The following is a 24692-nucleotide window of genomic DNA, read 5'->3' as shown; positions in this document are numbered from 1 at the left end:
CACCGCAGCATATCACACCCATAGATCACACCCATAGAATCGAATATCTATCAGGTGGTTGTGGGCAGGGCCTAGAGTTTTGGGTGAATGGCCGAAGGCCATGCACCCAAGATCAAAATTATAAGTACTGAAGTTATAAGCCACCATGTGTGTGATATGCTGCGGTGGTTGTGGCCAGGACCTAGAGTCTTGCGTGCATGGCCAAAGGCCATGCATCCAAGACCGCAGTTATAAGTACTGAAGTTATAAGCCAGAATGGGTGTGATATGGTGCGTTGGTTGTGGCCAGGACATAGAGTCTTGTGTGCATGGCCGAAGGCCATGCACCCAAGACCGAAGTTATAAGCACTGAAGTTATAAGCCACCATGGGTGTGATATGCTGTGGTGGTTGTCGTGGCCAGGATCTAGAGTCTTGGGTGCATGGCGGAAGGCCATGCACCCAAGTCCGAAGTTATAAGCACTGAAGTTATAAGACAGCATGGGTGTGATATGGTGCGGTGGTTGCGGCCAGGACCTAGGGTCTTGGGTGCATGCCAAAGGCCATGAACCCAAGACCGAAGTTATAAGCACTGAAGTTATAAGCCACCATGGGTGTGATATGCTGCGGTGGTTGTGGCCAGGACCTACAGTCTTGGGTGCATGGGCAAAGGCCGTAGGCCGTAGGCCATACACCCAAGACTCTAGGCCCTGGCCACGATCACTGCAGCATATCACACCCATAGATTACACCCGTAGAGCTGAATATCTATCAGGTGATTGTGGGCAGGGCCTAGAGATTTGGGTGCATGGCCAAAGGAAATGCACCTAAGACTGTAGTTATATGCACTGAAGTTATAAGCCACCATGGGTGTGATATGCTGCGGTGGTTGTGATATTCTGTGGTGGTTGTGGCAGGGCCTAGAGTCTTGGGTGCATGGGCAAAGGCCCTGCACCCAAGACTGTAGTTATATGCACTGAAGTTATAAACCACCATGGGTGTGATATGCTGCGGTGGTTGTGGGAAATGCATAGAGTCTTGGGTGCATGGGCAAAGGCCATGCACCCAAGACCGAAGTTATAAGCACTGAAGTTATAAATCAGCATGGGTGTGATATGCTCCAGTGGTTGTGGGTGTGATATGCTGCGGTGGTTGTGGCCAGGGCCTAGAGTTTTGGGTGCATGGCCGCAGGCCACAGGCCGTAGGCCATACACCCAAGACTCTAGGCCCTGGCCACAACCACTGCAGCATATCACACCCATAGATCACACCCATAGAATCGGATATCTATCAAATCTTTGAAATCTACAGTTTCTGTACTCTTTGATTTGTATAGTTTGTATGTGAAGTTTTGGCTACGTTATGGTGTTAAGATTGTAGAGTTTGGTAACAAGCACTGTAGTATAACATATCCATGGAAGTGAACATTTTGTATTGTGGTGTATGGTTAGATGTTTGCTTCAATGGTTCTGTTATGCAGCAGTATTTCTGTTTTCTATTAGAATATACTTACTGTTTGATTTGTTGAGATTGGATATATTTTTTTCATGAGTTTGGTAACTAGAGTACATATTCTTTTTCAATTTCTGTGATAAAAGAAAAGAGCATGTTAGTGTATGTATTTTATAAAGACGTATTACATTGCATAATAGACATTTCAGCTTTTTTTTTACCCTCATATTTAGTTTACAAACCAGTGTACTGTACAATTTGCTCAGTTTCTGTGTTTGTTTTTCAAATCATTGCGTCTGAGGGAAAACAAAATCCATGTCAGATTTAAAAAAAAACTTTTTTGTTATGCTACAGTCTATTTGTTTGTTTGTTTTCAATGTTCACTTGTTGTTTCTGGCTAATGATCTATCTGTTGGCTTGTTGCAGATTTTTGGAGAAGTTAGATACTTGTTGGCATATTCTAACTGTCTATTTTTTGTTATAATTTAGTCGTATTCCTTTATCTGTTTGGTTTTTATAGAATCTTGGGGCAGTTAGATACCTGTTGGGGTATTCTACAGTTTATCGTTTTTAATTGAATTTTTGTTAATGTTTAAGCACAGATTAGTTATTAAATTTTGGTTTTAAGAAGATTAAATAAGTGTTTGTAAGATTTGCTGGTAATCTCTGCTTTAGAGTAATGGTACTATCATTATATTCAAACCATTCACATTTCTTTTTTATATATGCTGTGAAGTGACCTGCATTGGTTGTGGCTCCTGCGTGGTAGATTATACCTATTGTTGTGAAGGTTTTCTTACCAAGTGATACTTGACCGTGTGTGAATCCAGTCAGCTTGCAGTTGTTTTTGGTACCATCCGCATTGTAACGTAGAAGCATTAGTATTACGTAGTTACTATGTGTTTGTATTAGTAAGGTGGAGCAATTATCTGAATTGCAGGTAGCACATAATCTACCATGGTTTGCATTTTGTACAAGTTGCTGAAATGGAATGGATTCACAATTAGGTATGGATACATACACGAAGCGCTCATTAGAGATTTGTTCCTGTGTCACATTGTTGCAGAGAGTGCATGTATGTTTCCACATGTATGAAATCTGGAAGATTTCATTTACAGGTATGTTTTTGTTTTCCAGTACCTGTAGTAAGTACATTAGAAATTCTTGTGGATCTTCTTGTGAGTTTATAGTGAATTTCACCATTCCAGCACAGTAGTCCAATTCTTGTCTTATTCCATGAACACTATATGTGTTGTCAGGATTGTTTGTTGCATTTCTATGAAGGACTAACATTTCCAAACACAATTGGTCTCTACTGTGTAAGTAATTGTTGTCAACAATTGGTGGCAATTGAAATAGAATATTCATTGCTACATTTGTGTAGCAATTTACACCAGTTATATTTGAAAATTTGAATGGACCAGATAGTTCTGTGTCCAAGTCATTTTTTTGGAGTGTGTGTTGCTTCTTTGAAGAAGTACCTGAGTTACTTTGAGTAATAGGTTCTTCGTTGGTTGTGGTAATTGATGAAGTATTAGCTTCTTTTACTCTCTTTGGAGGATTTGCAGTCGGAGCCTGTTGCATTTCTGTTTGAATTAGTTTTAATTTACAATGTCTTCCTTTTTGTGGAACAGGATATGTTATTAGATGGGGGTGTGTATTGAATGTAGTCTATTGTATTCTAAAATGCAAGGAATATCAGCGTTTACTTTACGTGCATCAAAGTTGATTAGAAATAGACTGTCAAGTGTACGTAAGCGTGATAGTGCTACGTAGCTCATGCCTTTTTTAAAGACTGTGTTACCAATATCTTTCAATGCTTTGTCTAGGGTAAGACCTTGTGATTTATGAATGGTGACTGCATATGCTAGAGTTAGAGAAAATTGATCTCTGTGTACATACATGTGTTTGAAGAGAAGGAATCAAGCTGTTGAGCGCCCTATCCTTTTTACTTCTGAAAGTTTGTCAAAGAGAATATTGACAAACTGAATGTTGTTGTCACGTGGGTATGTTTGAAAGCCAACAACTGTACCCAGTGCTCCATTAACTAGTCCTTGTTCCACGTCAAGGTTACGTTTAAGCATTACTCTACAGTTTAATGATAATTTTTATATTTTCTCCAAACCAGCTGTGTTGGAGATTTTCTAAGGTATTTGGTCTTGTTGAGGGTTGTTGACACATGTGTACTGTCATACCATATACGTCCAGTTTGTCTGTGGAGCAAATTTCAATTGTTGGTTGCATTTCATTTTTCAATATTGTTTCATTGAATTTGGAACAGCTTGCAAGAGTTGGCATTAAGGACATACAATTGACATTTGTTCCATAACATCAGTAGCACATGAGTTATCGCCATACAGTGCATGGATGTGCCGGGTTTTTAATATTGCTTGTGCTTCTTGAGATAGTACACCAACTCTAATACTTTTTAAAATGTTGACATAAGTGAGGTCTGCAGATTGGTGCATGTTTTCTGTTAATTCTATGTATTGGAAATGTTGTGAAAGGTTGACATTTCCTATGCTGCCAACAGTTTTACGGCAAAGTTTGTGTCCTAATGTTTTAAAAATAGGTCCACCTTTCACTAGTGTCAATTGAACAAGATCTCCGAAAACAATAATGTGTTTTCCTCCAAAGATCTCTTCGTAGTTTGTTTTAAGTACTCCTTGCAATCTGAGGTGAATCAAAGCTAACATTAGGTTGTAGACCATGCTCACTTCATCTATTAGTAGCATTTTCATTTGTTTTAATACTCTGCATAGTTCCATTGCAGCTTCTGTAGAAAGTTTGTAATAGTCTAATTTGTTTTGGTGTTCTACTGGAAGGAGTAGTAATCAGTGTAAAGTGACACCGCCTATGTTGTAGGCAGCTAAACCTGTGGGGGCAGTTACACCAGCTGACAGTTTGTTGTTTGTCAATTGTTGAAGGAACTTGCTGATGATATTGATTAAGAATGTTTGCATGAACCAGCTTCACCACTCACGTATAGTAGTATAGGTTTGTAATTTTGGCAGGTACATTCTTTATTTTCATGTTATACACCATGTGCAATTTCTTTTGTTACTTCTTCAAAAATGGTGTGCTGCTCTTTGTTTAGTTTTGATTGTAGTACAGTTAAGTCTTCTGTATTTTCTTCATAGTGGTGTTTTCTACTTCTACTTCATAGCTAATTCTGCCTCATTTGCTATTAGTGGCTGTCCCAGTGGTTCTTGGCTTCCTGTTACAGAAGGTTGACTACTGTCGGGAGTGTCCTTATCTATTTGGGCCTGGAGTTCTTCTTCGTGTTGCTGTTCATTGTGCAACATTGTTTTGTACTGTGTAAAGTTTACATCGGTGATAGTGATTTCATTTGCTTTGGAAGCGTCTTCATAGGAGTCATAGTTATCTAGTATCTCGTCTTCTTTTCTCCATGGTTTACAAACTTTTAGCAGGGACATGCAATACAGTTCTTACTGTTGAGGAGCTTTAATGACGATATGATTAATTAAGCTTCGTTTGGTAAATTTCACTAAGCTGCCTTCACAATCTGTCACTCTATATCTACCTTTTTGTTCATCGGGTTTTATATTATTTTTGTATACAAAGTTTTGGGCTATGTGGTATAGACACATGGTTTCCAAAGTGGTACTCCTGTTCGGGTAGTATTCGTCTAGTAAATTGTTTTTCAAAATGTCTTGGCTGTTGGGATCATTTTTGGCTATTGTTTCTATGTCCTCATATGATTTGAGAACTCTTTTTCTAAATTTAACAGGACCAAGACTTAGCCATATTTTCAGATTTTCCATACAAAGCAGAACCGGTTAAACGATCTGCAGCTTCATAGGAGCCACATGTTCTACGAGAGAGCATTTCTATGCCTGAGCGGTACAATTTCTGAGATAGTGTTTTGTCTGATGATAGGTCATTCCAGAGGTCCTGAAGCTCTGTTTTTCTGCTTTTGTTAGGTAGGCTGTAACATATCCATTATCTACTGCAGTGGAATTGTCTGCAATGTACTGCACATCTATGTTTGGATTCCATAAGAGAGCAATGATTGCATTGTAATCATTGATATATTTTGATTCATCTGTGTTTTTTATGTAATACGTGTTCTTAGGTGATTTACCTTTAACACTATGGGCCTCATTACACGGACGGAGGTAAGGGTTAACGGTCACCGTTAATGGCAACGGTGACCGTTAACCCTTACCGCCTTACTACGAGGTCCCTTAGCGGGTTGGTGCTTTAACGCCTGCTTTTTGCAGGTGTTAAAAACCAACCCGCTAAGGGACCTCGGAGCTAATTACGGCACCGCAAAATAGCGGTGCCGTAATTAGCGCCTTCCCCATTCCCATAGAGCCCTATGGGGCAGAAATGGGAATGGGGAAGGGCAATGGTGGAAGGGGGATTTACCGCCCCACCAACCTTGGAAAGGGGCGGTAAATCCCCTTTCCGCCAAGGCGGTGCCGGTAATTTACCGGCATGGTCCAGGGTGCTAATAGCACCCTGGATCACCGCCTTCCGTGTAATGAGGCCCTATGTCTAACTGAAGACATGAAGTTGTTCACTTCACCTGTTTCTGTAACTGGTCTAGGGAAACCAAAGCAGCATTTGGTGTAGTATTTCCGTTTGTTTTTGTATTTGGGATGACAATATTTGCCACATTTGTGTCTTTGAAATTGTACAATTTGTGCATGAAGGTCACTATGTCTCGTTTGTGAAGGGATTTCACGAGTGACATATTTTTGGATGAACTGCAGAACAGTGGCATCACTGTCCTGACCAAATTTAGGAGCATCTTTAATCCATAAAAGCATGTGGATATGTGGTGCTCCTCTGGCTTGGTATTCTTTTCTCCAAAAGAAGTGTTGCACTTCTCCGAGAAGAGGAACAGTTTTATTACAAATAACGTGTAGCATAGCAATGAAACGATGGTGGAAATATCTTGAAACATTAACAGGACCTAGAGAGCAAAGTTCTCCAGGTGTTAGTATATCTATGTTTGTTTTGTTTTTGTTTGATATGTGTAGGAAATCATGCAAATCTACCCATGCATATTGCGCACAACTTAATGTAAGAAACCAAGTGGGTGGGCCAAGGTTTCTTATCATACAATATACATCTCCTGACATCGGAACCAGTACTCTTTCGTACCACACATGTTTGCAAACAGATTTGTAATGCTTGATTGTAAAACCTCATCTTTTTCTTGCACTTTTTGTATTAATTGCGTAGCTGACATATTTTGAAAGTGGGTTCCTGATTTCAATATGTGTGCAACTCCGTAACATAGAGTTGCTAGTTCACTTTCAAAGAGTAGGTGGAATATGTATTGCACATTTTGTCTAAATCTGGGATCTACACAATATATTCGTAACGAGCGGTATTCTGATGTTTTTATCTGAGTGGGTCTATCATCGTACCTTCCTCCTTTGCCAGTAGGAAGTAGTAGAGGAAACACATATGCTTCTATACTTTCTTCCCATATGCTCATTGGTGATCCTTTGGTTTGTCACATTTGGTATGTTTCTAGTGCATCATCTATGGTGTCATTAGAGTGTAGTGGATGAATTGTATAATGGTCTAAAATATTTGATGCTGTAGCAGGATCTAGAAGTTCCATTAACCAGTTTCTGGTGACCCTTGAATTATATCAGTTGTTTCCTTTAAGTTTTCTTCAATATTTATTTCTTTGTAGTATTCATTATTGTCTTTTAGATATTGCAAGGCTTGTCTAACTTTAGGTAAATCCACGAGTTGTTGCCAATTTTTGTTGTCTTTTGTTGGTACACCATTTACTAAGACAATTAAAGATTGCTCTATTGGACCAGAATGTGCACATTTCCTTTCAGATCTAATGGTAAATAAACTACTTTGCCACAAATGCCTTTCACCAATTCAGAGGGAGGTAATTTTGCTGTTTTTGGTTGAAGGCGTATTATTGCTTGAAATGGGTGCACTCTTTGAATTATGATGCTCTCATATAAATTGAGTTGTTGCAGGGGTTTTGGTAGTGGGAATAATTCCAAGTTATTTGTGATAGCATGTGAAGGAGTTTGGTTGTTGTCAAGTTTTGTAGTGCAGTAACTGAGGACAGTTATTTCATATTTGTTTTCTGCTATAAGGTAGGGAGCTAATTCAAACCATTTGGAATCCTCATTGTCTTCTATTTTGTATGTTACGTCTATAGTTTTTGTGTTACTTTTGTAAAAAGTTCTGCAGCAACACACACACACATGGTTTGGTACTTCAGCGGATGTACTTTTAAATTTTAGGATTTCTTTTTTGTATGTTTGTAGTAGAAGGTGGCCATGCACAGAATTGTTGCTAGTCTGTTGTAAAGCTATTGCATTTTATAAGTGGCTTTCACTTCCAAAATATTTTCTCTGGATACGGTCAATTTCTTCTTGTAGGTGTTTGGGAGTACCATGTAGAAGAGTGTTATTTAAATTGGCTAGTTCTAAAGCAGGACATTTAGCATAGTACAGTTTATAGACTAGATTTCTCAGAGTCGAATGATGTGTTGATATCATTTTGATATCATGGAAGGTGCTTTTGCAAATAGGTCCCCAAATGCAGGCTAATGAATGTCCTTGTAGTCCTGTGTATTTGCGCTCTGGACAGGTATCCATATTTTGCAGCACTTTCATTTTGATTTTGTCTTTACCTTTCACATACTGATTGAGGAAATGGCGTAAAGATTTGAAAGATATTTTGGGAATGTTACACATTGACGTGCATGCCCATTTGTATACTGGATGTTCTGGCTCAGTTGAATGGAGAGGTAATTCTGAGTTTTCTGGGGATATTCTTGTTCCATTATGGTATTATTCATTTTTTCATAACCTCGTCCACTGCTATGGATGGCAATTGTGTTTGTTTGGTTTTGTTTGTATGCTTCTTCATTAAAATATGGTTCTGCGGTCGTGGTGTGACTCCATTCACCTCCACAGATATTTAAGAAGTTATTTTTGTTGACATTCCGTTTATTGAGAAGTTTTTTTTGTAGTTTAGTAGTTAGTTTTGTTAGTGGTTTCATCCTGTTTAAAACTAAAATAAATAACTTTCTTTTGAGAAGGATTGCACTGTCTACGAGAGCTTCTAGGATTCATTTTCTACGGTAAGTTTTAAGGGTTGTGCATGATTTCTCTAGTGATTTTATAAGATTCTGAAGGACTCTGTGGCAGAACATTTTTGCCAAAATACTTTTTTTGATATGGTTACTTGCTAGTATATCAAGATTTATAGGAGCAGTTTTAGCGGTAGTGGTAGCCGAATTCTTGTTAAGCATGTTTTGATTAGTTTTAGATTTTGATAGAGGAGGCAAAGTTTCTGTACTAGAAGCTTGTTTTGTTTCGCTAAATGACTGTATTAGCTGTTTTGTTTTGACGTTTTGAACAAACTCTGGTAGAGATGGATGCTTATTTTGGACACTTTTATTTTCATTTGCTCTATTTCTGCGTTGCTTTCTATGGACTTGCTTTTTGGTAGGCATTCTTTAGGGTCTGTTGAAAAAAAAAGAAGGTATGGGTTGGGCCGTTTTGCAATGTATGTGTGCTGTGTGCATGAGCGAGTATAATGGGAAAGATGTATGTGGTGGTGTGTGATTGTGCATTGGGCAGTTACAATGACTTGGGAAGGCTATTCTTCTATTTGTGTGTTACTAAACTGCGGTTCAGATGAGAGTAGAAAGTGAGCTAGTTGTGAAGAGAAGCATTAATAGTAAACGTAATGGTATAAAAATAAAACAGTTCTTTGTTTTGTAGTACTAACATTTGAAGGGTTGAGTATGTTATTTGTGTTCCAAAAAAACAGGGATTTGTGTGCCATTCTGGCTGCTAATCTCTGTTTGATAAATGGGGATTTGTGGGCAGAATGGTTCAGAAATCGCTGTTTCTTTTGGTGTGCAAATTACATGAATGAAGCACACAGTGTCTTAGAAGAACAGTAAGAATATTAAGGTAGTATTGTACTTACTCTTTTTTTGTGGAATGAGCAGGTTTCTACGGATATGTTGTTTGTAGTTTAGATGCTGCTGATTTTCAGGAGGGTGGTTTTCACTGCAATTGTAAAAGAAAGAAGTTAGTCATTTTGTGTGTTTATAGCACTGATGTTAATGTAGACGTTCATTTTTATGTTTTTGTGGTAGTATTCTTGTTTGACATCTGAACATAGTGTATGCATGCATTTCATTTGACTATGTGCAGCATTTATATTTAGTTCAACATGCTTTGCAAATGAGTAGAATTTTAAGTGCACGAAATTCACTTGGTTTTTTAAAGCTGTGTTGTAGATAGCAGACAGGTTTGGAAGTGATAGTTGATTATAGTAGATGGGAAACATTTCAATAAGTTCATTTTATAGGTAGACATTCATCACAGCAATTGGGAACATTTATTTTTCTCATAGGATTGCATTGGGATTAGCATTAATTTAGGCGGGAGACAGTAAAAAATTGTGTGATTTTTCAATGAAAAATCGGGAGTCTCGCGCCTAAATCAGGAGGGTTGGCATGCATGTATAGGTTATGCAGGAGACAATAAAAAATAGTGTGATTTTTCTATGAGAAATCGGGAGTCTCGCACTTAAATCGGGAGCGTTGGCATGTATGTATAGGCTATGCAGGTTTAGTGGCATTACTTTGTATGGATTCATAAGAGTTGTACATGTACTCTGAATAAAATATGCATACCTGTAGTTTGTAATCATGCATGTGGATATGCATAGAGCTGTAAGTAGTAATCTTCAAGACTTGTACAGTAGTTTTTGTAGTGGGTGCTTTCCAATGATATGAGACTTGTACTCAGAGTGATCAACAGTACATTTGAAGTGCAGCACTCTGATGATGGAGTTAGATGTAGAGGTCTTGGATGTGATTGGTGGATGGTTGTGTGACTGCTTAGCTGTATCTAATGAGGGAATGGCACCGAGAGTGATGTGGAAAGGGTAGAAGGGCTGGCTAAGAGTTACGTGCCGCGCGGACACTGTGGCTGTCCGCGGGTAGGGCGTGCAACATCCAGGGTTTTCCAGCAAATCCAGTATGGAAAGGGGACTGTAGGAATCAGCCAATCAGATGTTGACGTTGTGGATTTGTGTAGAAAGAGAGTGTGTGTAGTGAAGATGGCAGAGGTGGAGAAAGTCAGGGTGTTGGTGCTCAGAGATATGTTTGTGTATGGTTTACAGCAGTATTCTCAATGCAGGCATGTGGCAAACAATTTTGATGTTAAAGGAGTGGAGGTGGTGTGCAGCGCTGTGCCTGATTGCAATGTAGAGGTAATTCTCCAAGTTTGTGAAGATATGCGTAGGATGAACAGTCCTCATCTGGCAGTTTTGCACTATGGTGCTTTCAAATTGGGCTACTTCAGTGCCCCTACTTTGTTGGCAGATTTGGAACAGTTGGTTCAAGCAGTAATGAACATCCTTCCAAATGCGAAAAGTAATTCTTTCTGGATTACTACCTAGGGCAATATAGGACAATAGTTCTGTTTTTTGTCCTCAGAAAAACATTGCTAGGTGTGTAATCAATCGAGGCATGCGTGCTTTCATGCTTAGAGCTGGTATGTTTTTCTGTAACAATGAGAATATTGATTCAAGTAATGCTGTTTATTTTGAAGAAGATGGTGTTTCTTTATCTTTTTAGGGAAATGCCATGCTGTTTTGGAATGTAAGGGTTGCTTTGGAGATGGTTATGTGAAGATTTTAGTTGTAAAGTAAGAAGAAACCATCACCCCAAGTGTCTGTCAGGAATCTGCAAAAAAAAAAAAAAAAAAAGGCTCTTTTCAGAGCCCACCTCAAAGGGGAAATGGGGCACCCTATTTAAATGTATATTCACCATGCTCAGATCTTCGACATGGCGGTAGTCTGCGTACTGCATGTATTACATACAGGGATTCTGGGATGGAGAGGCATGCAAATGAGAATGTGCGGAGCTAGGGATTGGTCAGTAAAGTTTAGTGGGTGTGTTGTGTAAGGAGAGATTTTGTGAGAACGTCTTTTTCCTGAGAGTAGAACAGATAGCTGTGGCTGTGTGTTTGGAGGTGCATGCAGAACATTGTGGAATAGCTGCATATCTTGGATTCCGTCATGTGGAAGTGCAATGGCATGGAGTGCATGGAATGAAGTGGCTGGACTTGGTACCTCTGTGTGCTACTTTAGAGACAGAGCATCATCCAGACATAATTATAGTTAATTGTGGAGGGATCAGTTTAAGACATGTGTCTGGAATTTCTTTGCCATTTGCAATGAAAGAAGGACTGGAGAAGGTCATGGACATGTTTTCAAATTCCCAAGTAATTTTTTCTCGTATTGCGCAAAGACAAATGTGGCTGCGTTCCTCTTCATTTGGTCCACAAATGGAGAAAGCGAGGCACAATGTCAATAAGGCTGTTTGTGCATTTCTAAGAGATGTTGGCATGTCCTCTTTTCACAATGAAAATATTATGTTTCGTAGCACATACATTTTTCTCAGAGATGGAGTCCATCTTACATATGCTGGCAAACAGATTTTTCTGAGAAATGTTCAAAATGCATTGTGACCTTTTTTGGAATTATAGTCATCTATTTTCAAACACACTAAAACACCACCAGTTCCTCCCAGAGAGAAGTGGATTGGTTTTGCTAGGCCAGCACCCCAAAATTGTAACGCTTGCCTTGTATCCACGGGGACGCCCCTCGACTGGCCGGGATGCTCTCTGGAACTCCTCACCTTTACTGGCAGTCGTGCTGTCGAGGATCTGTTCTTGATTTCTATAAGGATGTGCTCTCCATCCTGCCACACTGGGCAGGGGTGCGCTGTCTATGGCAGCGTTCCGCCGAGTTTCTTCACTGGCGTGGGCCGGAGTCCAGACCGGCTGTGACTCCACTTTTCAGGTAAGTCTTTTAGGATGAGAGCAATGTCTATATTGGTTAAGACACCAAATAACCTTCTCCCCTTTTCTTGCAGATGTTGAAAGCAGAGGATGGATGCTGAAGCTCAGTTCGAGAAGGTAGGATGGAGGCGCCAAGCGGCACTAATAGCGTCCTTGCAATTGGCTAACCTGTGCTATTGTTTGTCTTGCAGGTCGAGAAATAATCCAGGAAGATTGGTACTCCGGAACATAAGCTGACGGACAATGTGCTGGAGACGATGGCCTTACTGACGCACTGGTAAGTAGCTTACTCAATGCTTTGTTCACGCTTCCAGAGATAATGCCGGCAGAGGGCAATGATCGTTGGATGACTTTGGTTGATGAAGGATGCCACTGGGCAGGTAAGGATGACGATGGTTCTTGCCTTCTCTCGCTCGTGCAGGCCAGGATGCTGAGCAGGACCCGGTGAACGGCACGCTGCAAAGCAGAATAACGCGAAGCGCGTGCCTCTAATCGGGCATGGTTTAAATAGCCAGCAGGTATCCCAGGTGTCTTCGGGCCGGGCCCCGCCCTGATGCTAGACCGCTGATTGCAGTTCCCCATTAGTCCTCATGGGGAGGCCATGCTTATCCATTGCCCATTGAAACTTCGTCCTAGTATGTGCCTCTGATGCCAACAGCGCCAGGACTGGCTCCAAGGGACCCGAGGGAGCACAAATAGGGTCTTTTGGGACCTCTTACCACATGGTGGGAGTAAGGTCGTGACAGCACTACCCCATAAGGCCCAAAGTGGTTCTCCGGCACGGTCCTGGTTTGGAAGGAAATTCTTGCTGGAAACGCTGAAGCAAGCGTGGGGCATGGATGTGCTTGCTGGGCTCCCATGTCCTGTCCTGTGGTCCATACCCTTTTCACTCCACCAGGTAATAGAGTTTAGTCCTCACATACTTGGAGTCCAGAATGTCCTTTACCTCATATTCAGGTTCCCCCTGAACGATGACAGGCTCAGCTGGGGTCATTGTTCGGGTACCCGGCTTGACTGGTTTCAGGAGAGATACATGAACACTGGGTGTATTTGCATATGAACTGGTAGGTTCAGCTTTACCGCTGCTGGGTTAATTATGGCTTCCACTGGGTATGGTCCTAGGAACCGTGGGCGAAATGTTTGCATTCCTTTTATTGGTATATGCATGGAAGCTAGCCACACCATATCTCCCACCTGGTAAATAGGGGCCTTGTTGCGAAGCTGGTCCGCCCACCTTTTCTAGAGCGCCTTAGCTTGTTGCAGGTGTTCTTGAGCTCTTGTAAAAGCCTGAGCGATGGTGGTGTGCAGGGTCTTGACGGTCGGCATTTCCAGGGTGTGGGGACGTCTAATTCAGATGTGCATGGGTGTCTTCCATACACCGTAAAAAACGGTGTTTGCCCAGTGCTACTATGCAGAGAGTTATTATAGGCGTACTCAGCGATCTATAGAAGTTCTTTCCAATCCCCTTCTACCTGGTGAAGCATGCAGCGTAAGTATTGCTCGAGAGTCTGATTCGTTCTTTCCGTTTGACTGTTGGTCTGTGGGTGATTGCTAGTGGACAGGCGGATGTCTTTCTGGGCAAATGAGCAGCATTTCTTCCAGAAACTGGATACAAATTGGGTTCCTCGGTCTGATATTAAGACTGAAGGAAATCCATGAAGGCGCACTACATGTTCTAGGAAGGTTTTGGCGAGGCCGGATACAGTCGGCAGACCCTAGAAGGGGAAGAAATGAGGCATTTTAGAAAATAGGTCCACGATTACCAAGATGGTATTGGTTATCCTTGACAAGGAGGAAGATCGGTGATGAAGTCTAAAGATAATGTGTGCCATGGGGCTGGCGGAATTTCCAAAGGCTGTAGGAGCCCGGCTGGTATATGTTTGGCGGATTTATTTTGGGCACAGATACCACAAGAAGAAACAAACTCAATTACATCCTTACTTCAGGTCGGCCACCAGTAGTTTCTTTTTACCTTAGCCAAGGTTTTAGCAATTCCGGGGTGGCCTTCTATAAGGGAGTCATGATATTCGGAGATAACCTGTTCTTGCAATTCCTTCACCGGCACAAATAGCCGGTTTCTGTAATATGGCAGTTGGTTCACTGTAGTGCTCCCCTCTGGAACCCCACTCTTGTAGTTGTTCCTGGGTTAAAACCTGCCGAATTTCATACAAGAGTTCGTCCTGGGTCATGGTGGTTGTGATATCCAGGATCCTATTTTCTGGAATGATGGCCACCGGATCCGGGGGTGTGTGCGACAGTTCGTCAGTGCCAATGCGGGAGAGTGCATCCGCCTTGCCATTTTTTACTCCGGGTCATTACGTAATCACAAAGTCATACTCCGCAAAGAAAAGGGCCCAGCGCAGCTGTCGCGATGATTGAGCCTTTGCCCCCTTTAGATACTGAACATTTGGGTGGTCCGTTATCACGGTGAAGGTGTGCCTGGCCCCCAGCAGGTAATGTCACCAGGCCTTGAAGGCAGCTTTAATAGCCAAAAACTCTTTGTCTGTGATGGCGTAATTAAGTTCTGCTGGCGTGAATTTCCGCGACCAGAAGGCCACTGGATGTAGTTGGCCTGTTTGTAGGTCTCTTTGGGACAGAACCGCCCCCATTGTCTGGCTGGACGCATCTGTTTCTACGATGTAAGGGAGGTCTGGACGCGGGTGTCGCAAGGTAGGGGTGGTGGTAAACCTTGTCTTGAGTTCTTGGAAGGCCTTCTCAGCTTCCTCTGTCCAATTAAATGTCTTGTTGCATTTCCTTAGCAATGAAGTAATCAGGTGCACTACTTGGGAGAATCCGGGAATGAACCGACGGTAGAAATTTGCAAAACCCAACATACTCTGGACTCCTTTGATTGAATTTGGCACTGGCCAATTGAGGATGGTGTCCAACTTGTGAGCGTCCATTTGTATGCCCTTGGGTGAGAGGATAAAACCCAGGAATTCCACCTCCGTAACATGGAATGAACACTTTTCCAACTTGCCATAAAGAGGGTGTTCTCGGAGTTTGGTCAGGACTGCTCGTACATGTCCAATATGTTCTTGCTCAGCTGTTGAATACACCAGGATGTTGTCGATGTATACCAGAGTGCAGACATCAATTCGTTCTCGAAGAACATCGTTCATGAAATACTGGAACGCAGCGAGAGCGTTGCATAGGCCGAACGGCATTACTTGGTATTCAAACAGGCCATACTTGATACGGAATGCCGTCTTACTCATCCCCTTTTTTAATGCGCACCAGATGATAGCCACCCCCTCAGATCTAGCTTGCTATAGATCTGGGCTTCCTTGTCCTGGTCCAGTTACTCCGGGATCAAAGGCAGAGGATAGCGATTTTTGATTGTTCCTTGGTTCAATGCGCGATAGTCAATACATGTTCTCAAATCACCCTCTTTCTTCGGTACGAAGAATAACGGTGCTGCGGCCGATGACTTGGACGGGCGGGTGAAACCATTGGCCATGTACTGTTTCAGATAAGTCTTCAGGTGTTGGTTTTCAGGCTCAGTGAGTGCGCAAATGCACCCACATGCAATGCGGGCTCCAAGTAGCAGATCGATTTGGCAATTGTAGGGCCTGTGGGGGGCAACGTATTTGCTTGCTCCTTTTGGAAAACATCTTGGAAGTCTTGGTAATGAATCGGCAGGGTAGTGACACCTCCGAGGACATTGGCCATTCCCTCCTGAACAGGAGAGCTTGCGTGTTTTGCTTTCCGTCCTTTTGGGTAACAGGTGTGCATGCAGCTGTGGGCGAAAACCTATTTGCGAGTTCGCCCGTTGATCCGTGGATTATGTGCGACCAGCCAATGCATCCCCAAGATCAGCCGAAACTGGGGCGCTTTAATCAGATCGAAGGCGATGATTTTGCGATGTCCGTCTTCACACAGGAGGGTGAGTTTGGTGGTGCATTCTGACACAGGGCCCGAGGCAAACTCAGTAACATCAACGGTGGTTACAGTCTCAGCGGTTGTCTTAGGGCAAAGATCTAGGCCCATCTTTGCTGCAAGGAAGTGATCTATTTAATTTCTCACCACTCCGCTGTCGATATAGGCCTCCAGAGAGTGCATGTTAGACGGCTGCTGGTGGGTGATTAAGACCACAGGTAGCGCAAAATGGGAGGTCTGTAGCTGGATTTCTTCGCTCGACAATTAGAGCCCTACAATTGCCGGGCTTGATCGTTTCCCGACTCCTCATCTGGGGTTTCCTTATCTGTGGCTCCCACTGTTCTTCTGGGTGGCTTGACCGGGCACTCCTTTAGGAAGTGACCGGCTCTTCCACAATACAGGCACAACTGCAATTCCCTCCTTATTTCTCATTCGGCTTTGGTCATAGGAGAGGAGGCCTAACTCCTCCTGTCTGCATGGGTTCACTGGTTCCGTCGGGTCCCCGCAGAGTTTGATCTTTGGATCGCAGGAATAAAGGGCGTGAATCCAGCTTACCACGGTCATTCTTTCTATCTTGTAGAAGGCGATCCAACTGTATCACCAAACTGATGAACTCAGCACAATCCCGGGGTGGTTCCACTACTTGGGCCAAAACATCTTTTAGCTCCCCTCGAAGACCCCGGTGAAACAAGGTAGTCGCTTGTCCTCTGGCCAATCTGCCTTGACCACCAATCTATTGAAAGTTGCGATGTATGTCAGCAGATCCTGGCTCCCTTGATGAAGGGACAAGAGTTCATTATCTAGAGCCTGCCCATGGTGGTGTCGAGCAAAGGGTTTTTCCAGCTCCTGTTGAAACCCGATGAATTCCTGCAACAAAGGGTCACTCCGACTGATGAACGGTACTGCCGCATTTCCACTCAGGTAAGATAGCATAAAGGCCACACGTGACTGGTCAGTGAGGAAAGACCCAGGCCTGCACAAAAAATGGAGGTGACACTGATTCATGAAGGTAGCATATCGTCGGGGAAGTCCCGAGAATCGCCCCGGAGGAGCCAGGGGTACTCCCCCAGGGAGGTTGATCTGGACTGGATTGCTGGCGGGCGCTGGTGTAGACTGACCGATTTCGGGAAATGGGGCTTGCCCTGCTTGTGACTGAGGGAGCTGCCTCCTGAGGTAATCCGTCCTTTCCTTGTCCACAATTAGTTCTCTCCGCAAAGCGTTAGTTTCCTGCCGCGCATTGTGGGCCTCTGCATGCAACTGCCCCAACAACTGGGCTAACTGGTCTATTTCCCAAGTCACCATATTAGGTGCCCGGGTGGATTATTAAGTTTCGCATTCTGTAACGCTCACCTTGTGTCCACGGGGATGCCCCTTGACTGGCCAGGATGCTCTCCGGAACTCCTCACCTTCACTGGCGGTCATGCTGTCGAGGATCGGTTCTTGATTTCTATAAGGATGCGCTCTCCATCCTGCCACGCTGGGCAGGGGCGCGTTGTCTATGGCACTGTTCCGCCAAGTTTCTTCACTGGCCTGGGCCGGAGTCCAGACTGGCTGCGACTCCACTTTTCAGGTAAGTCTTTTAGGATGAGAGCAATATCTATAGTCTTTTAGGATGAGAGCAATGTCTATATTGGTTAAGGCACCAAATAACCTTCTTCCCTTTTCTTGCAGATGTTGAAAGCAGAGGATGGATGGTGAAGCTGAGTTCGAGAAGGTAGGATGGATGCACCAAGCAGCACTAATAGCGTCCTTGCAATTGGCTAACCTGTGCTATTGTTTGTCTTGCAGGTCGAGAAAGAATCCAGGAAGATTGGTACTCTGGAACAAAAGCTGACTGACGATGTGCTGGAGACGATGGCCCTCACTGACGGACTGGTAAGTAGCTTACTCGATGCTTTGTTCACGCTTCTCCTTCCAGAAATGATGCCGGCAGAGGGCAATGATCGTTGGATGACTTCGTTTGATGGAGGATGCCACTGGGCAGGTAAGGATGATGATGGTTCTTGCCTTCTCTAGCCCGTGCAGGCCAGGATGCTGAGCAGGACCCGGTGAACGTCACGCTGCAAAGCAGAATAATGCGAAGCTCGTGCCTCTAATCGGGCGTGGTTTAAATAGCCAGCAGGTATCCCAGGTGCCTCCGGGGCGGGCCCGCCCTGGATGCTAGACCGCTGATTGCAGTTCCCCATTAGTCCTCATGGGGGCAGCCATGCTTGTCCATTGCCCATTGAAACTTCTTCCTAGAATGTGCGCGTTGTCTATGGCACCGTTCCGCCGAGTGTCTTCACTGGTGTGGGCCGGAGTCCAGACCGGCTGCAACTCCAATTTTCATGTAAGTCTTTTAGGATGAGAGCAATGTCTATATTGGTTAAGGGACCAAAAAACCGTATCCCCTTTTCTTGCAGATGTTGAAAGCAGAGGATGGATGCTGAAGCTGAGTTCGAGAAGGTAAGATGGATGCGCCAAACGGTACTAATAGCGTCCTTTTAATTGGCTAACCTGTGCTATTGTTTGCCTTGCAGGTCGAGAAAGAATCCAGGAAGATTGGTACTCTGGAACAATAGCGCGTGCCTATAATCGCGCATGGTTTGAATTGCCAGCAGGTATTCCAGGTGCCTTCGGGGCAGGCCCCGCCCTGGATGCTAGACCGCTGATTGCAGTTCCCCATTAGTCCTCATTGGGGCGGTCATGCTTGTCCATTGCCCATTGAAACTTCCTCCTAGTATGTGCCTCCGATGCCAACAGCGCCAGGACTGGCTCCAAGGGACCCGAGGGGGGCCAAATAGGGTCTTTCGGGACCTGTTACCACATGGTGGGAGTAAGGTCGTGACAAAAATTCTATCTGTCCTTGGACTATCCGCGGACTTTCGAAAAAAGCGCGGGGCCCTGCACTGTTTATTTGACACTTCTATTTTTAAACTGAAAGACGGCTCTGAAAAGAGCCTTTTCTTTTGGATTTTTGTGGTTTTATATTTTTTTTGCTTTTTTACACACAACAGACTAGGAGAGATGGGGAAAGGAGGGTAAGGAAAGGGCACCATACACGGGCATAAGAAAGGGCAGGTGGAGAGAGGAAGAGGTAGCGTGGGCCTTATTTAGGTAGGTAGCAGGTCTTCTGGTGGTCCGTGACCGTAGTCTCGAAATCACTTTGAAGACTTTCCCCCCCTGCAGAGTACTGCATCGCAGTACATACACAATATTGTGACCCTCGAAAGGTAAGGGTCAACAGCATTGCGAATGGCCTGTGAAGCAGCTGGAGGTATGCGCACTCCCACAGGAGTGTCTCTTGTGGTGAGAGGAGCGGAAACAGAGGATGCTGTAGAGGAACTCAACCTACTACGTTTATCACAAGGTACAACCTTGCGAATGTCCGCACTGTGGAACGAAGTTAGGTGTTGCTTCATGGATGTCGTACCAAAGCTGTATGAACCACTTCGCCCACGACTCAGCACCAATTTGCACTGGTTACAGGTGACCTTGTTCGCACGTGCTTTTGGTACGTTACCATAAACGGTAAACAAGCGCCACACCCAAGACTCCCGGCGAGTGCTGATAGTAGGGAGTTCCTCGACCTCATTCTCTTCATTCTCTTTATCCTCGTTCTCTACATCTTCACGTGTGTTCCCCTCTGCATGCCCTTGGGGAGGTGGTGGTGGTGGAGGGTTTGGGGGTGGTGCTGAGGCAGATGTAGCAACGGCAGCCATGGATGCCATTAGGGTTTATGAGATAATCTCAGCAAGAGCAGCAAAGGCAACAAATGTCAATCTGCAATAGCCAGAAGTACAATGAAGATCATCACTGGGGTGTGGCCTTTTATAGGGGAGGAAGGGTGCGTCTCGTAACCATATCAAACACTCAAAATCGTTCAAAAAGTTACAAAAAGTATGTGGAGAGCCAGGGCCATTGTCTGGGACATGTAAAATGGTGAATTTTTACTGTAAAATAATTTGGATTGTCTGAATAAGTTCTTTTAAAATATTGGGGAACCGGACAGAGTCCACAAATTACGACACACGCTCAGCGTGGGTGCGGTCACATGATGACGTTGGAAACATGACCGCGAAGGGAACGGGTGTCCGCAGGACACCAAATGCACAGAAACAGGGGTGCACATGCGCGCGGGTTTTCTACGGACAGTGTTCGGGTGTTGAAACTAATTAAAAGTGCGACACAAGTGAGACGGATAGTTACTGACAGGCGCAATGTTTGCAAGACTTACAGGCATGGTGCGCATGTGCGTAGATGTTCTGCAGACTGTACGGCCAGGTATAGTGTCTTTAGGACACTTCCATTTTGTTTGCCTACGGACATCTCGCACACCGCGTGTGTTCTATGAACAGTTCCATCTTGGTTGCGAACAGTAAGGACAGGCATGGTGTCCTTAGGACACCACCATTTTGTTCATTTTACGGACATCCCGGACACCTGGTGTGTTCTAAGAACAGTTCCATTTTGGTTGCAAACAGTACAGAGAGGTATCGTGTCCTTAGTACACCCCCATTTTGTTCATTTATGACATCCTGGACAGCTGGTGTGTTCTGAGAACAGTTCAATCTTGGTTGCGAATGGCACGGACAGGTGTAGTGTCCTTAGGACATCCACATTTTGTTAATTACGGACAGGCCAGACAGGCACGCTATCCGCGGACATTCCAACTGCTTTCTAAAGAAAAAATAAAACACAGAGAATTTCATTAAAAGAAACATAATTATTTTTTTTTTTATTATATACACATACACAATTTATGAAAGAGAGGGGGAAGCAGAAACTGATACAAATACAGGGGAATTAGGGGTTTGGAGAGGATGGATGGGAGGGGATGAAGGGATGGAAGTCTCATCAAAACGTTTTTCTTGGTGTTCAGGGTTTGGGGATAGTTCACTGGAACATGGAGAGGGGGCACAGGTACAGGTGGGACAATGGTACTTAATTTTTTCTTTTATGTGGTCCTCCACTAACTGTTTCAAACCATTGAAATTTTCCTTGAGCATGTCTATTTTCTGTTCCATGCGTTCCAGAGTCGTTTCCAATGTGTCTTTTGGTGTAATATTTTCAATGTTTGTATGGTCTGTTAAAAATAAATATATATATGTTAAGTACACATAAAGTAATGACTATTAATTTGCTTATATAGAGACGTGTCTACCATTATTATCACTGTCTTCAGACATTTCCTCACGTGGAAAATTGTCCTCAAGCCACTCCAAGGTACTGCACATTTCTGCGTGAAAAACAAAAATATATTAATTGTACTGTACCTCATACAAAAAGTTTAGAAATATATAAGAAAAATTAAGTTTACTTACTAGTTTCTGGTAAATTGTATTCGTAGTGTTGTGTAGGTCTACTGTTGCTTCTAGCTCTGCAGTTTTTGTGAGGTAATTATGTTGGAGGCATATCTTTTTTGTTATGGTATAATCCATTTTATTACTTGTGGTATTTAAATGGATGGTTGATGTGTTAAATATGTAGGTTCCACTGCTTATTTATTATTATATATGATGTGTTTATGTGCTGCTTATTGAACTTGTGCAGTGTTTATATGGTATGATAGAACAATTTGGGTAGTGTTGATGTCGTCCGTGACCGTCTGCGGACATAAAAATCATTAGCGGGGTGTTCGGTATGTTCTATGTTACATCTATATAAAGTAAGGGAATCGTAGTAAACATCTATCAAATTCACACTATGAAATTCAAATTCACACTATGAAAATGTATATTCAGTAAATAAAACTTTGATAAAGGGAGGTTATGGTTAAGTTGCGCTACTAAAAAGCTATGAAATTCAGTAAAACAACTTTGTTAAAGGGATGTTATGGTTAAGTTGCGCTACTAAAAACCTATGAAATTCAGTAAAAAAACTTTGTTAAAGGGACGTTATGGTTCCAAGTAAAACTGAAAAACCCCTGAAATTCGCCAGTTATAGTAAGCTAAGCAACCATAACTTGCGTCACCACGGTGCACTGCTAAGACTAACACCCAGGACATCAAAGATGACATCACAAATGTCATTGATGGGTAGGAGAGGTAAATGGCAATAGAGAGCAAACGGCATCCCACAGCAGGAGCAGAAGCAGGGTGCAGCGTCGTCATGGCCAGAAGCATACAGTCCAGTATAGAGACAGCACCGGCTGTCCAACAACAGGGTCTACAATTGAAGGACCATCCATAAAACCAAAAGAAAACTGTGTCCATGTGCAGAAGTTCTACTCTGGCCTCTGGTGAGTGGAGAGCTGATGTCACCAGTGATATCATCATTGAAGTCCCTTGTGATGTCTTCATTGTGGTCATAGGCTGCGCAAAAGGGGATGTGAAGTTAAGATGGCTTTAGCTGAATATCCAGGTTTTTGTTGCGATAGATTTTTGCCTCAACTGATCATTTACTAAATATGTTTTCATTGAATTTTGCCCATGGTCATTGGGCACAGCCATCGGCCGCGCCCACTCTATAATTTAAAACACTTGCGCATTCCCATTGATCTCCCCTATAATACTATGTCCCCCATAATTGCATTTTCTAGGGCATTGTAAATCCCTTCACTTCTAATAAATATGTCATCTTGGGCTTTTCCACGGAAACACACTGAGTTAAGCCAGTCCTGAGTTCCCCAATGTGTTGAATTTCATGGGTTTTGTTATGATAGGTTTCTTACCTTAACTGATCAATAACTAACGTTTTTTCATTGAATTTCAAGGGTTTATTATTCATTGATGTTTGCTTCACCACTGGCCATGGCCTTCGGTCAAGGCCACTGTATATTTTACAACATTACCAGATCACTAGCCATGGCCTTTGGCCATGCCCACTCTATATACTTGTAACCCCTCACTCAAAGACATTCATAAACCACAGACTGATTTTGACCTGTTTTGAAAGTGGTATTGTTATCTATTAAAGATGGCAGGCTTTTAGAACTAATTTAGGCAATGCACAATGAGATAACATTATTTGCCAAGGATCACACACATACGTTAAGCAGCGCAGCGTGCTACAAGCCCCTTGTCTCTTGCTGACTGTTGTGATACATCAAACGACCCAAACTAAATACATTTAAGCAGCATGGGAAATGCAAGAAAGTGACTAGCTGTAAGAATAACATTTGCCAGTTATAGTAAGTTATTTCCCCCATAGCGGAAATCAAAAGCTGGCACCCATGAATATAAGCACTGTAAGTGAATATATATCTTAAAGGGAAATATATAAATGTAGTTCAATTGCCCTTCCCTTTAGAAGAAAATGGGCAAGACAAAATAGCATTAGACTTTTAAAAAAAGTAATGAACACCAGAAAAATTACTTGAGAGGGGATATGTTCCAATAAATATGCTGGCAAAGTATAAAAGGTAAAAAGGCAATTGCAACACGGAATGCCACAGTCCATACCAAAAGAGTTGCTGGGCCTAATCAGGACTATTTTGCTGGATTGAATAGCTGGGATTGAACCCTATGGAAGTTTTCAACACTACATATGTATAGGCTGTGTGAATTGAAGAGCAGTAGAATTGCAGCACATGCATTATTTTTTATATAACCGCGGCTATGAACTACAAATACCCTAAGTTACACCATTGGTTATTATTTTGTAGTCCTTATACCTGTGGCTATTAGGGAAAAATACACAAATGCTTCTCTCCCATCCCAGACACTCGCCAAGTGCCCCCCACATCTGTGCCAGCTCCCCCCACCCCTGTGATGGCCTCCTCAGCTCCCCTGCCCTGTCCCATTCCCCCCACAACACTCACTGTTTCTGTGGCGCCGTTTCAGTTGAGATGTCGGGTATCCGCGGCTATTCTGTCCGATAGTCGAGGTTACAGAAAAGCTTTGTATTGCAAACCCAGTCCCTACACTTCCTCCAACTACCAAATTTAACAATTTAATTTGGTGTCCTATCACCTCCCCTGCCATCTCTACGCTAAAGACATTTCCCTGATTTTTCACCTGGAAATGGCATTTTCCTGCTTTTTTGTTTTCGGCTAACCAAGTACTGGACGGAAACCACAAAAGGATCGTGAATCAACGCTACGTGCCCAAGTTGTTTCAAACCTGGTCCAAATCTGGCCAGAGGTTGTAGCTTTGCGGTCCTGCAAAATAGACCTTTTTTGCTTATAGGAAAATGGGGACTAGGCTGAAATTGCATTTTTTTTCGTAAATACTTTTTTTTGTTTTTCAAAGAATCTTTTTGAAACTTTTCAGTTTGAGGGCCCTTGACAAACGTTGTTTTTGCAATATTTCAGTCAAATCCGTCACATGAGTCAATTGTTATTAGCAATTTTCTGTTTTACCTTAACTATAAGTCGGCGACTGCCACTCTATATTAAATATACATATGTTAGTGCGATGGTCGCCGCAGTTTAGTTATTGTGTGCAGATAGTTCCATAGGAAACCCGAAAATTGAATTGCTAATAACTTTTGACTTGCATGACCAATTTGGCCGATAATTTGAAAAGAAAAAGTTTGTCCCGGGCCCCCTCAGACTGGAAAGGGTGGGAATGATTTATAAAACAATGAACAAATTAAGAAAGCATAAAAACGCCTGT

This window comes from Ambystoma mexicanum, chromosome 6q (genome assembly GCF_040938575.1).
Source record: "Ambystoma mexicanum isolate Mex_15411 chromosome 6q, UKY_AmexF1_1, whole genome shotgun sequence".
NCBI classification, from domain to species: Eukaryota; Metazoa; Chordata; class Amphibia; order Caudata; family Ambystomatidae; genus Ambystoma; species Ambystoma mexicanum.
Note: the sequence above shows the minus strand (reverse complement) of the source record.